This window comes from Symphalangus syndactylus, chromosome 24 (genome assembly GCF_028878055.3).
Source record: "Symphalangus syndactylus isolate Jambi chromosome 24, NHGRI_mSymSyn1-v2.1_pri, whole genome shotgun sequence".
Lineage (NCBI taxonomy): Eukaryota > Metazoa > Chordata > Mammalia > Primates > Hylobatidae > Symphalangus > Symphalangus syndactylus.
In genome coordinates this window covers 1,955,302-1,967,717 of record NC_072446.2, presented here as the reverse complement: position 1 = coordinate 1,967,717, position 12,416 = coordinate 1,955,302, and positions in this window count along the sequence as shown.

Here is a 12,416-nt window from a genome sequence, read left to right as displayed (position 1 = left end):
ATGAACTATGGCATTTGAGGAGGAAAACGTGGAAACTGAAAGCAAGAGAGTACGGATGGATCGTGAGGGAGCAGCAGCATCTGTGTCCTAAGGAGAGTCTCAGTGAAAATGAAGGGTTGTAGGAATGAGGACATCTGGGCCAACGAGCTGGCAAGGAGTGATGTCCAGGAGGCAGAATATTTGCATCTAGATCCTGGTGTTACATACCCTTATAGAAAATGTTTCAGATTTGATGACAATAAAGTGGAGGAAAGAAAAAAAGTAATGGAAATAAAGATGTCAAAAAACGGGGAACCGAGGTTTGTACTGGTCCTTTCACGTGAAAGCTGAGCCACTAAAATGATGGCTGAACTTGCCTGAAGATGATATTGAGCAAAAGATCTAAAGCCTTAAATAAATGGCAAGAGGCCAGGTGCAGTGGATCATGCCTGTAATCCCAGCACTTTGGGGGGCTGAGGCAGGCATATCACCTGAGGTCAGGAGTTCGAGACCAGCCTGGCCAACATGGCGAAACCCCGTCTCTACCAAAAATACAAAAATTAGCTGGGTGTGGTGGTATGCACCTGTAATCCCAGTTACTCAGGAACCTGAGGCAGGAGAATCACTTGAAACCGGGAGGAGGAGTCTGCAGTGAGCCGAGATCACACCATTACACTCCAGCATGGGTGACAGAGCAAGACTCCATCTCAAAAAAAAAAAAAATAAGACCAGAGTGCCCAGGAGGGAGGTCTGTTGATGATGGTAATACCAAAGGGGCATGGCTGATATTTCCAAGGGGTTTGAGTTTCAAAGGAACAGTCTAATTTGCAAGGAGCGGAGAAATTAACAGTCTAGAAGTTGTAACGGGAACCAAGAACAACCACCTCGGCTTCCAGCCATAGGTATGTGGAGGGTGAGAAAAAGACCTGTCTCAATTTATGAAAGCTAGAGGAAAAACTGCACTTTAGTATCAACCAACTTTTGTTTTAAGATAATTACAAACCAATATGGAACTTAGCAAGAGTCAATTTTGACAGTTTCCTGCAGCTTAGTAAATTCTGCACAAAATTAAGATTTAACACAAAAGTAGAGAAAAATTTTAATGGCATAGCACATTTCTTCACAATTCCTTAAACCAAATAATTCCCTGTTCTTCTAACTCTCACCTTACACTATCAACTAGGCTTCTTATTCAATGAAAGGTTTAAGTCTACTAAGACACACACACACACACACACACACACGTCTTATCCAGCTGCAGATCTCATTTTTGAAGGTACATTGAAAGTACATAGATCATTCTATAATCATCAACTATGAAGATTGTGAGCAACTGGAACAAGTATTCTTGGAAAAGAAGTTTCCTGTGTATAAGAAAAAAAAGAGTCCAACTCTGGGAACTGACTTGGCTGAGTCATCATTATATGCCACTGGCAAGAAATCAAGAAGTAACTCAGGACTGATAAACTTTGTTAAAGGAAATGGAAACAGCCTATCTGTGAGGCTTAATTCTTGATAATCTGGCCAAGATATAGCATCTGGATAAGAGTTCACTGACTCAACTAAATTTTGTGAAGGTGAAGTACTTGTTAAAATGAAAGATCTATTTAGAGAGAAATAAGTAGACATAATGTCTGCACTATGGATAGGTGTATACCTGTTTTTTGCAAAAACAGTTTGTATCTTTGAAATGCTGGTTTGCCCTGGACAGAGCTAACTTAAATAGAGACCAGGCGCGGTGGTTCATGCCTGTAATCCCAGCACTTTGGGAGGCCGAGGAGGGTGGATCATGAGGTCAGGAGATCGAGACCATCCTGGCTAACACGGTGAAACCCCGTCTGTAGTAAAAATGCAAAAAATTAGCCGGGCATGGTGACGGGCACCTGTAGTCCCACCTACTCTGGAGGCTGAGGCAGGAGAATGGTGTGAACCCGGGAGGCGGAGCTTGCAGTGAGCCGAGATCGCGCCACTGCACTCCAGCTGGGTGACAGAGAGAAACTCCGTCCCCAAAATATATATATATAGTTTTTTTATATATATATGTATATATACCCAAAGGATTATAAGTCATGCTGCTATAAAGACACATGCACACGTATGTTTATTGTGGCACTATTCACAATAGCAAAGACTTGGAACCAACCCAAACGTCCAACGATGATAGACTGGATTAAGAAAATGTGGCTGGATACATATGTAACAAACCTGCACATTGTGCATATGTACCCTAAAACCTAAAGTATAATAAAAAAAAGAAAAAAAAAAGAAAATGTGGCACATATACACCATGGAATACTATGCAGCCATAAAAAAGGATGAGTTCATGTCCTTTGTAGACACATGGATGAAGCTGGAAACCATAATTCTCAGCAAACTATCACAAGGACAAAAAAAACCAAACGCTGCATGTTCTCACTCATAGGTGTGAATTGAACAATGAGAACACATGGACCCAGGAAGGGGAACATCACACTCCGGGGCCTGTCATGGGGTGGGGTGAGGGGGAGGGACAGCATTTGGAGATATACCTAATGTAAATGATGAGTTACTGGGTGCAGCACACCAACATGGCACATGTATACATATGTAACAAACCTGCACGTTGTGCACATGTGTCCTAGAACTTAAAGTATATATATATATAAAGAGAAAACCATTAAAGAAAGGCTATAATACACAGGAACACACAGACATACATACACCTGTGTGTCTATATCTTCAGTTATCACACTTTTTCTATACAGACTCCACACAAGACAAACATGTTACATTTTATGAGAAACTATAAGTGGAAAGAGGAGAATTTGTGAAATCAATATAGAATGTTCCTTGTTTAGCATAATTCTAACTGTTTCTCATTAGAGGTCTGAGTATCAATCTGTATTATATGTGGCCATGCTGGCATTTGGGAAATTCCACAAGAAACTTTTTAAATATGAATTTGGAAAAGGGAAAAGGATTTTTAAAGTGTCTTTTTTTGTTCTGCATTCTATGTGGAACATCTATTTTGTGCTAACTGCTCGTGTTAGCTTGTGATTGCCTGTGACTATGTGGAAGATATACTTTACGTGACTATGTTAGCAATAGTCTTAAAGTTAAGAAATCTAAAATTTGGTTGGTTTAGTTGCTAATTAGGTAAATTACCTTGTAATGGTTACTTAACCTCTCAAAGATTAATTATCTTCAGTGGTACATTGAAGGTTCCATTCATATTGATTTTAGTAGACTTATCCTACTAAAAAGTAAATTTAACAGAAATTATTCTAGACCTCATTATTTCAGGAGACCCCACCCCAGCTTTTATTCCTAACTTCAAGAAATGCAGAGAAATTTAAAAATTCGATGTTCTCCCAATTCAACAGAATATAACTGAACTAAATCGATTTATGTATAATTCATTATTTCAACCTTTAACGCTATATCCGAGCGGTTTGTTTTCACCATAAAGTTATAGCTGTTTAGGCCAATAATTAAAGAGGACCTTGATAGAGAATGACAAGAGAGGATGATCACCCTATTGTCTATCTTCCAGCTGTTTTCAATGCCCTGAAGTTTTATTCACACCCAAATATTAGAATCTTATCTGAGAGAGCGTACTCAAATGATGAATCATGCTAATTTCTCAAGAAAAGTGTTACAGAATAATAAATGCCTTTCTGGTCAAAGCACTGATGCTCTGGAAATAATCTTTATCCAAATGAGGTACAGGAATTGTTAGGACTATTAAAAGTTTGTATATGATATCTGCCAGGTTCGACTGAGCTTCACTTAAAATCTACCATATTAGGGCCAAGTGTAATGACTCAAATTAGTGAACTTAAAAATTGTTTTAAAATGTTTCCTGGAGACATTTCAAATATTGCTCTCTGATTTATCACTGTTACTTTTGCTGAATTCAATTTGATGCCAAGATTTATTCAGATTAATCAAATGCCATAAACTCTGATACCTAATGTTCCTTAACACCTTAAGAACTTTTAAACAGATCAAATGTTGAAGATACGCTTTTAGTGAAACTGTACCTAAGCACATGAATTCTATTGAATATAGCTTTTTAGAAGACTAACAAAGAAAGAAGACTTAGGAAATTCGGAAACATTTTTTAAACCTTCTAGAGGGAATTAAACTACTGAAAAATAATTTCAATTGGTGAATCTAATGGCATTAATCAGAAGATAAGAAAAAAGTAACCATAAAACTTTATGGGGGTAATATTTGCTATGAGGATCAGGAAAAACAACTAATGGATATTAGGCTTAATATCTGGGTGATGAAATAAACTGTACAACCAATCCCATGGCATAAGCTTACCTCTGTAACAAACCTACACTTGTACCCCTGAACTTAAAAGTTAAAATTTAAATAAATAACGTTGTGCTATTAATTTCAACCAGAGCCTTTCCAAGGTGCAGGGAACTTTTGAGAATTTTATTTCTTGCAAAAGGAAACTTGATTCCTTGCTTAGGGCCTTCCTAGGAAAACCTCTATTCTTTGGAGAAGCATCATACTCCTACAAGATTTAAGGACCATCATATTTGTCAGACTTTTTTTCTGTTTTACTGTGAGCAGTTTACAGAACATAAAGAAAAATCAAATCCGAAGGTGCACTACACGTGTTTTATCAAAAGGAACATTTTTGTGTACTTTTAAGAAAATACGACAAATTGAGTTTTCTGACCTATTACCAAGTTAGACATCTTGAGTGAATTGAATCTGTTGTAATCCGGTTTGGTTTTCATCCCATGGCTCCGGAAAACTGACATTTATCTCCAATTTTTCAAATCTGCTTCTTTCCAGTACCTCATCTATACGACTATTATAGTACTTTTCATCTGCTTTTACCACTACACTATGGCTGCATTACTTTTAACACAGTGTCCCACATGTTACCCATTTCTACCTTATATAAAGAGTAGAAATTGAATTGTAATTGAGTATGCAGTTGCCTCATATTCAGGTCTTCAACTGAAATAACTCCAGCTATCTCAAAACTTCAACCCTCTCTGGAAGTATTGGACCAAATTATCCCAGATTATAGCACTCTCAGGCTAAAATTACTAATGCTTCTATAGTTTCAGAGACTGTATCAGGTTATTCAACACAACATTCCATGCACCATTCCAGCCTCATATAATCAGAGGACACTTAGACGACTTTAATAGCCTTCAAAAGACACCCTCCTCTTTTACTTATATATATATTTATTTATCTATTTATTTAATGGAGACAGGGTCTTACTCTGTCACCCAGACTGGAGCGCAGTGGCATAATCACGGTCCACCGCAGCCTGCACCTGCCGGGCTCCGATCCTTCCACCGCAGCCTCCTGAGTGGCTGGGACCACAGGCGCCGCCACCACGTCTGCCTGGTTTTTGTATTTTTGTGGAGATGGGGTTTCACATGTTGCCCAGGTTGATCTGAGACTCCTGGGCTCAAGAGATCCACCTGCCCCGGCCTCCCAAAGTGCTGGGATTACATGAACGAGCCATTGTGCCCAGCCGGTCCCGCCCGGTTTTTAACCTTCGTACTGTTTATATAATCATCCTTCACAAAATAGAACACTTCATTACTCGATGGTTCTCATTATTCTAATATGAAGAACTATATTAAGAAAATAAATTCCTGGCCGGGCGCGGTGGCTCACACTTGTAATCCCAGCACTTTGGGAGGCCGAGGCGGGCGGATCACAAGGTCAGGAGATCGAGACCACGGTGAAACCCCGTCTCTACTAAAAATACAGAAAATTAGCCGGCGTGGTGGCGGCGCCTGTAGTCCCAGCTACTCGGGAGGCTGAGGCAGGAGAATGACGGGAACCCGGGAGGCAGAGCATGCAGTGAGCCGAGATCGCGCCACTGCACTCCAGCCTGGGCGACAGAGCCAGACTCCAGCTCAGACAAAAAAATAAATCAATAAATTTCCAATATTTCCTAGCATATCCAATTTAATTCTATACATCACATAAAAATAAAAGCCGTCTTACTGTGTTAGTTTCTTACTGCTGTTACAGTAAATTAACATAAACTCAGAGGCTTAAAACAACACATTTTTTTTCTTTATACTTCTGGGGGTCAGAAGTCCAAAATGGGTCTTAGTGTGCTAAAATCAAGGTATCATCAAGTGTATATTTTGTCTAGAGATTCCAGGAGAGAATTCACCAGGTTTGAGGGGTCACATGTATCCCTGAGCTCTTGGCCTCTGCACATCTTGGACACAGCACATCACTTCAGCCTCGGCTCCAGTTTCCCCAAGCTCTTCTGCTCACTCTGGTCTCTCCGCCTTCCTGTCTGAAGGTTCTTTGTGACTACAGTGGGCCCACCTAGATAATTCAGGATAATCGCTCCAGTTTAAGGTGAGGTGATTAGCAATCTTAATTCCACCTCTAACCATAATGCTTCCATGCTGCCTAACAACACATTCAAAAGGTCATCCTGCTAAGGGTCATTATTCTACCTACACACTAAGTGACTGAGAAAAAGTAAAGTTATCTATCATGCCTTACCTATGGCGAGGAAATAATAACTTATAATGATTTATCTACGAAAACCTGTTTTTAAAAGCTTTGGTCCTAGTCTATTGATTAAAGTTTTGGTATATTCCAGATAAATTTCATGTCCTTGATGCTAACACATTGTGCACAGTAGATGGCCTTTTTAAAATAGTACTGCATAAAGGAATATTTAAGGTTGTCTGGACAATAGAAAAGGAACTTTAGTTGCTATGCCACAAAAGGCCGGATTTCTGCACATTACACCTCCTACCAGTGCACACATGTGCCAAACTCCTTCCTGAAAGCCTGGTTTATGTTTCCTATGTGCTTAGCAATAGTTTTACTCTCACGACTGTTTATATTAAGTCCTATTTTTTAAAGCATATCCTCATTTGTTTGTTTTCCTGAGCCTCTGAACTGGATTTCATCTGGTATGTATTGCACAGGTTTGCACACTTGATTGTACGCTACCTTAAAGCATCCTCTTGTGTTCTGGACACGGTTATTTTTCTCCATGGTAAGGTGATAAGTTACTTCTCTGAGGACTTGCCACCTTAGAATGCAGTGGTGACATCACCTGCTCAGGCTCTGTCTGCAATGTGGAATTTAGTATTTTCCAACTTCTGGTCTAACTTGAACTTCATAATTAAGCAGAGCCGCCTTTTGAGGGAACAGTAGGGTGTCTGCCCCTAAACGTCTGTGTAAATGCAGAGACACATTTGGGAACATAACTGACTTTTATGTACAGAAGCCAGATGCATTTCATGCCCACGCATGCTTAGGGAAGCAAGTTCATCTCATCTATCACAATAAGCATCTGTGCCACTGAATTCCACTGCAGGATACTTTTCACACTTAGACAACAAAATATTTAAGGAAATAAAAGCTCTTTCCAATAAAAATGTGCATCAAATACTGTGTGTATGTTTAAAAAAAAACCTTCCTCTATAAGATAAGGCCACAGGAACTACTAAAAAAGCATTCTTGAAATACATTTTCTGATAGGAATCTAGGCCCTTGCCTTATATAAGATTTAAGGAAAGTGATGTGTGTGTCTTTATACTTGAAAGGCTGTTTTCAACAGCAAAGGGTATGCTTTGAGGTATCAATATAGTTTTGAGAATGCAAAAGTTTAAAAGAAATGGAATGCATATTCTCCAGGTATGAACATGCAATTGTCATTATTTTCCTACCATCTACTAGATTAGAAACAGAAGAAAAATTATGGAAATGTCTGTTTTCCCTCAATAGGAGTACCTATTTATTAAAGTTAATTAATTACTATTCTTTAAACATTTTCAAAATAGACTCATAAGTGACAACTTTCAGAGAAAACAAGGGTTTTTGGATGTAAATATTTACTTATAACATGGATAAAATAATTTTGTTAAATATTAACTCCATATTCATAATGTTCTCTATTGTTTTTGCATTTTGTTTAACAATAGAGAATCTAAGACATTTAGTGTTCATGAGTTTCATACAGTTTCCTGTCAATGTACTTTGTCTTTTTTTTATTGGACTACTAATCATTTATTTATGATTTGTTGGAACTACTCATATTTTAAATGTCAAGTGAATTGCAAGCACTTGTTGCTGATTTGATATTTGCTTTTTACACATATTCATTGTATCCTCTGAAAAAGAAAAGTTTTATATTTTAACAAATTCCAATCCATAATTTTTTTTTTTAATTTTCTGTTATTGGTTAGGGCTATGTTTGGATATTTAATTTTAACCGTAATGTTGCAAGTGATATTTGTCTATGGTATTTTTTCTTTATATTTTGAAAAAGTGTATTTGACATCCACTATGGAATTAATATTTATTAATGACATATTATACCTTTGTGCAACTATAAAATACATATAGCCAATTATCTGAACACCATTTTATGAACTGTTTATCACTTATCCACTGATTTGAAACACTATCTTTATCATATATTGGATTTTAGGTTTATCGAGATTATGTAACATGAAATTATTTAATTATGAAATTATGTGAATTCAAGCATGACAGTCAGCTCTTCTTCCCCACCACTACCCTGTAAAAGGATGGATGGAATAATTGCTTCCCTATGGCTTAAGTGTATGAGAGGTATACAACATGGTCTTGATGAAGTGGGAACTACACAGAAACTGTTTTTGGTCCTGAAATGTACTCCAGCTTTACCAATTTGTTCTACACATATACCATTGAGGGTAGAAGCTGAATTTTGCTAATGATTATATTTACACTACTTAACATTGTGCCAGATACTGAGTAGATGCTTAGAAACATGTTTAATGACTTGTTTTATTGCTAGAGACCTAATTATCTGCTGTAGTGGTGCTATCTCATTCAGAATCATTTTGACCAGCCTTTCTCCATCATGAATAAAACACTTATTTACACACTTGTGTACATGCACATGTGCATAGAAACACACACACCCTTTGCAGAGACAAACTGCATCGAAAGCATGTACAAACATTATAGTATTTTTGTTGATTCTGACCTGATTCTGATTCTATTGTATACATTTTCATTCTGATCACAATAACAATAAAAATAGAAAACTATAAGTTGTGAAGCTGGAAGATGCAGAACATGAAAGATCGAATTACCAATTTTTTTTTCTATTTTCTTTAGTTGGCTGCTGATAAAATCAGAAAAGTAATGGACACAAAAATGAAAGTATGCAATGTGTGTGCGTGTGTGTGTGTGTGTATCACATGCACTCGTTTCCATGATGTACATATGGAATTTCATAATCAGCCAAACTAAGCTTCATAAGTGAATGAGAAATAAAATCCTTTACAGACAAGCAGATGCTGACAGATTTAGTCACCATCAGACCTGCCTTCCAAGAGCTCCTAAAGGAAGCACTAAACATGGAAAGGAAAAACCAGTACCAGCCACTGCAAAAACACACCAAAATATATAAACCAATGAAACTAGGAAGAAACTGCTTCAACTAATGTGCAGAATAACCAGCTAACATCATGATGACAGGACCAAATTCACACATAACAATATTAACGGTAAATATAAATGAGCTAAATGCCCCAATTAAAAGACATACACTGGCAAATTGGATAAAGAGTCAATACCCACAGGTGTGCTGTATTCAGGAGACACATCTCACTTGCAAGGACACACATAGGCTCAAAATAAAGGGATGGAGGAATATTTACCAAGCAAATGGAAAGAAAGAAAAAAAAGCAGGAGTTGCAATCCTAGTCCCTAATAAAACAGACTTTAAACCAACAAGGATAAAAAAGGACAAAGAAGGGCATTACATAGTAGTAAAGGGATCAATGCAACAAGAAGAGCTGAGTATCCTAAATATATATATATGCCAAATACAGGAGCACCAGGATTCATAAAACGAGTTCCTAGAGACCTACAAGGAGACTTAGACTCCCACACAATAATAGTGGGAAACTTTAACAACCCACTATCAATATTAGACAGATCAACAAGAAAGGAAATTAACAAGGATATTCAGACTTGAACTCAGCTCTGGTCCAAGTGGACCTAATAGATACCTACAGAACCCTCCACCCCAAATCAACAGAATATACATTCTTCTCAGCACCACATAGCACTTATTCTGAAATCAACCACATAATTGGAAGTAAAACACTCCTCAGCAAATGCAAAAGAATGAAAATCATAACAAACAATCTCTCACACCACAGTGTAATCAAATTAGAACTCAGAATTAAGAAGCTCACTCAAAACTGCACAACTACATGGAAACTGAACAACCTGCTTATGAATGACTACTGGGTAAATAGCAAAATTAAGGCAGAAATAAATAAGTTCTTTGAAACCAATGAGAACAAAGACACAACATATCAGAATTTCTGGGATACAGTTAAAACAGTGTTTAGAGGGAAATTTACAGCATTAAATGTCCACATTAGAAAGTGGGAAAGATCTAAAATAGACACCCTAACATCACAATCAAAAGAAGCAATGGAAAACACATTAAAAACCTAGTATAAAACAAGAAATAACTAAGATCACAGCAGAACCGAATGGGAGAGAAACACAAAAAAACCTTCAAAAAAAAAATCAATGAATCTAGGAGTGGGTTTTTTGAAAAGATTAACAAAATAGATAGACCGGTAGCCAGACTAACAAGGAAGAAAAGAGAGAAAGATCAAATAGACACATTAAAAAACGATAAAGGGTATATCACCACTGATCCCACAGAAATACAAACTATTATTAGAGAATACTGTAAACACCTCTACACAAATAAACTAGAAAATCTAGAAGAAATGGATAAAGTCCTGGACACATACACCCTCCCAAGACTAAAGCAGGAAGAAGTCAAATCCCTGAATAGACCAATAACAAGTTCTGAAATTGACTCAGTAATTACTAGCCTACCAACCAAAAAAAGCCCAGGACCAGATGTCTTCACAGCCGAGTTCTACCAGAGGTACAAAGAGGAGCTGGTACCATTCCTTCTGAAACTATTCTGAACAATAGAAAAAGAAAGACTCCTCCCTAAATCATTTTATGAGGCCAGCATCACTCTGATTCCAAAACCTGGCAGAGACCCAATAGAAAAAGAAAATTTCAGGCCAATATCACTGATGAACATCGATGCGAAAATCCTGAATAAAATACTGGCAAGAGAATCCAGCAGCACATCAAAAACTTATCCACCACGATCAAGTTGGCTTCATGCCTGGCATGCAAGGCTGGTTCAACATATGCAAATCAATAAACATAATCCATCACATAAACAGAATCAATGACAAAAACCACATGATTATCTCAATAGATGCAGAAAAGGCCTTCAATAAAATTCAACACCCCTCATACTAAAAACTCTCAATAAACTAGGTATTGATGGAACATATCTCACAAAAATAAGAGCTATTTATGACAAATGCATAGCTAATATCATGCTAAATGGCCAAAAGCTGGAAGCATTACCTTTGAAAACTGGCCCAAGAGTAGGATGCCCTCTCTCCCCACTCTTATCAAGATAGTATTGGAAGTTCTGGCCAGGGCAATCGAGTAAGAGAAAGAAATAAAAGCATGCAAATAGGAAGAGAGGAAATCAAATTGTCTCTGTCTGCAGATGACATGATTGTATATTTACAAAACGCCACCACCTCAGCCCAAAAATTCCTTAACCTGATAAGCAACTTTGGCAAAGTCTCAGGATATAAAATTAATGTGCAAAAATCACAATCATTCTTATATACCAATAACAGACAAGCAGAGAGCCAAATCATTAGTAAACTCCCATTCACAATTGCTAAAAAGAAAACAAAATACCTAGGAATACAACCTACAAGGGATGTGAAGGACCTCTTCAAAGAAAACTACAAACCAGAGCTCAAGGAAATGACAGGACACAAACATATAGAGAAACACTCCATCCTTATGGATAGGAAGACTCAATATCATGAAAATGGCCATATTGCCCAAAGTAATTTATAGATTCAATGCTATTCCCATCAAGCTACCATTGACTTTCTTCACAGAACTAGAAAAAAACTATGTTAAATTTCATATGGAAGCAAAAAAGAGCCTGTGGAGCCAAGGCTAACCTAAGCAAAAAGAACAAAGCTGGAGGCATGACGCTGCCTGACTTCAAACTATATTACAAAGCTAAAGTAACCAAAACAGCATGGTGCTAATACCAAAACAGATATATAGACCAATGAAACAGAATAGAGGCCTCAGAAATAACACCACACATCTACAACAATCTGATCTTCAACAAACCTGACAAAAGCAAGCAATGGGGAAAAGATTCCCTATGTAATAAATGGCGCTGGGAAAACTGGGTAGCCATATGCAGAAAAGAGAAACTAGACCCCTTCATTATACCTTATAAAAGAATTAACTCAAGGTGGATTAAAAACATAAATGTAAAACCTAAAACTATAAAAACCCTAGAAGAAAACCTAGGCAATATGATTCAGGACATAGGT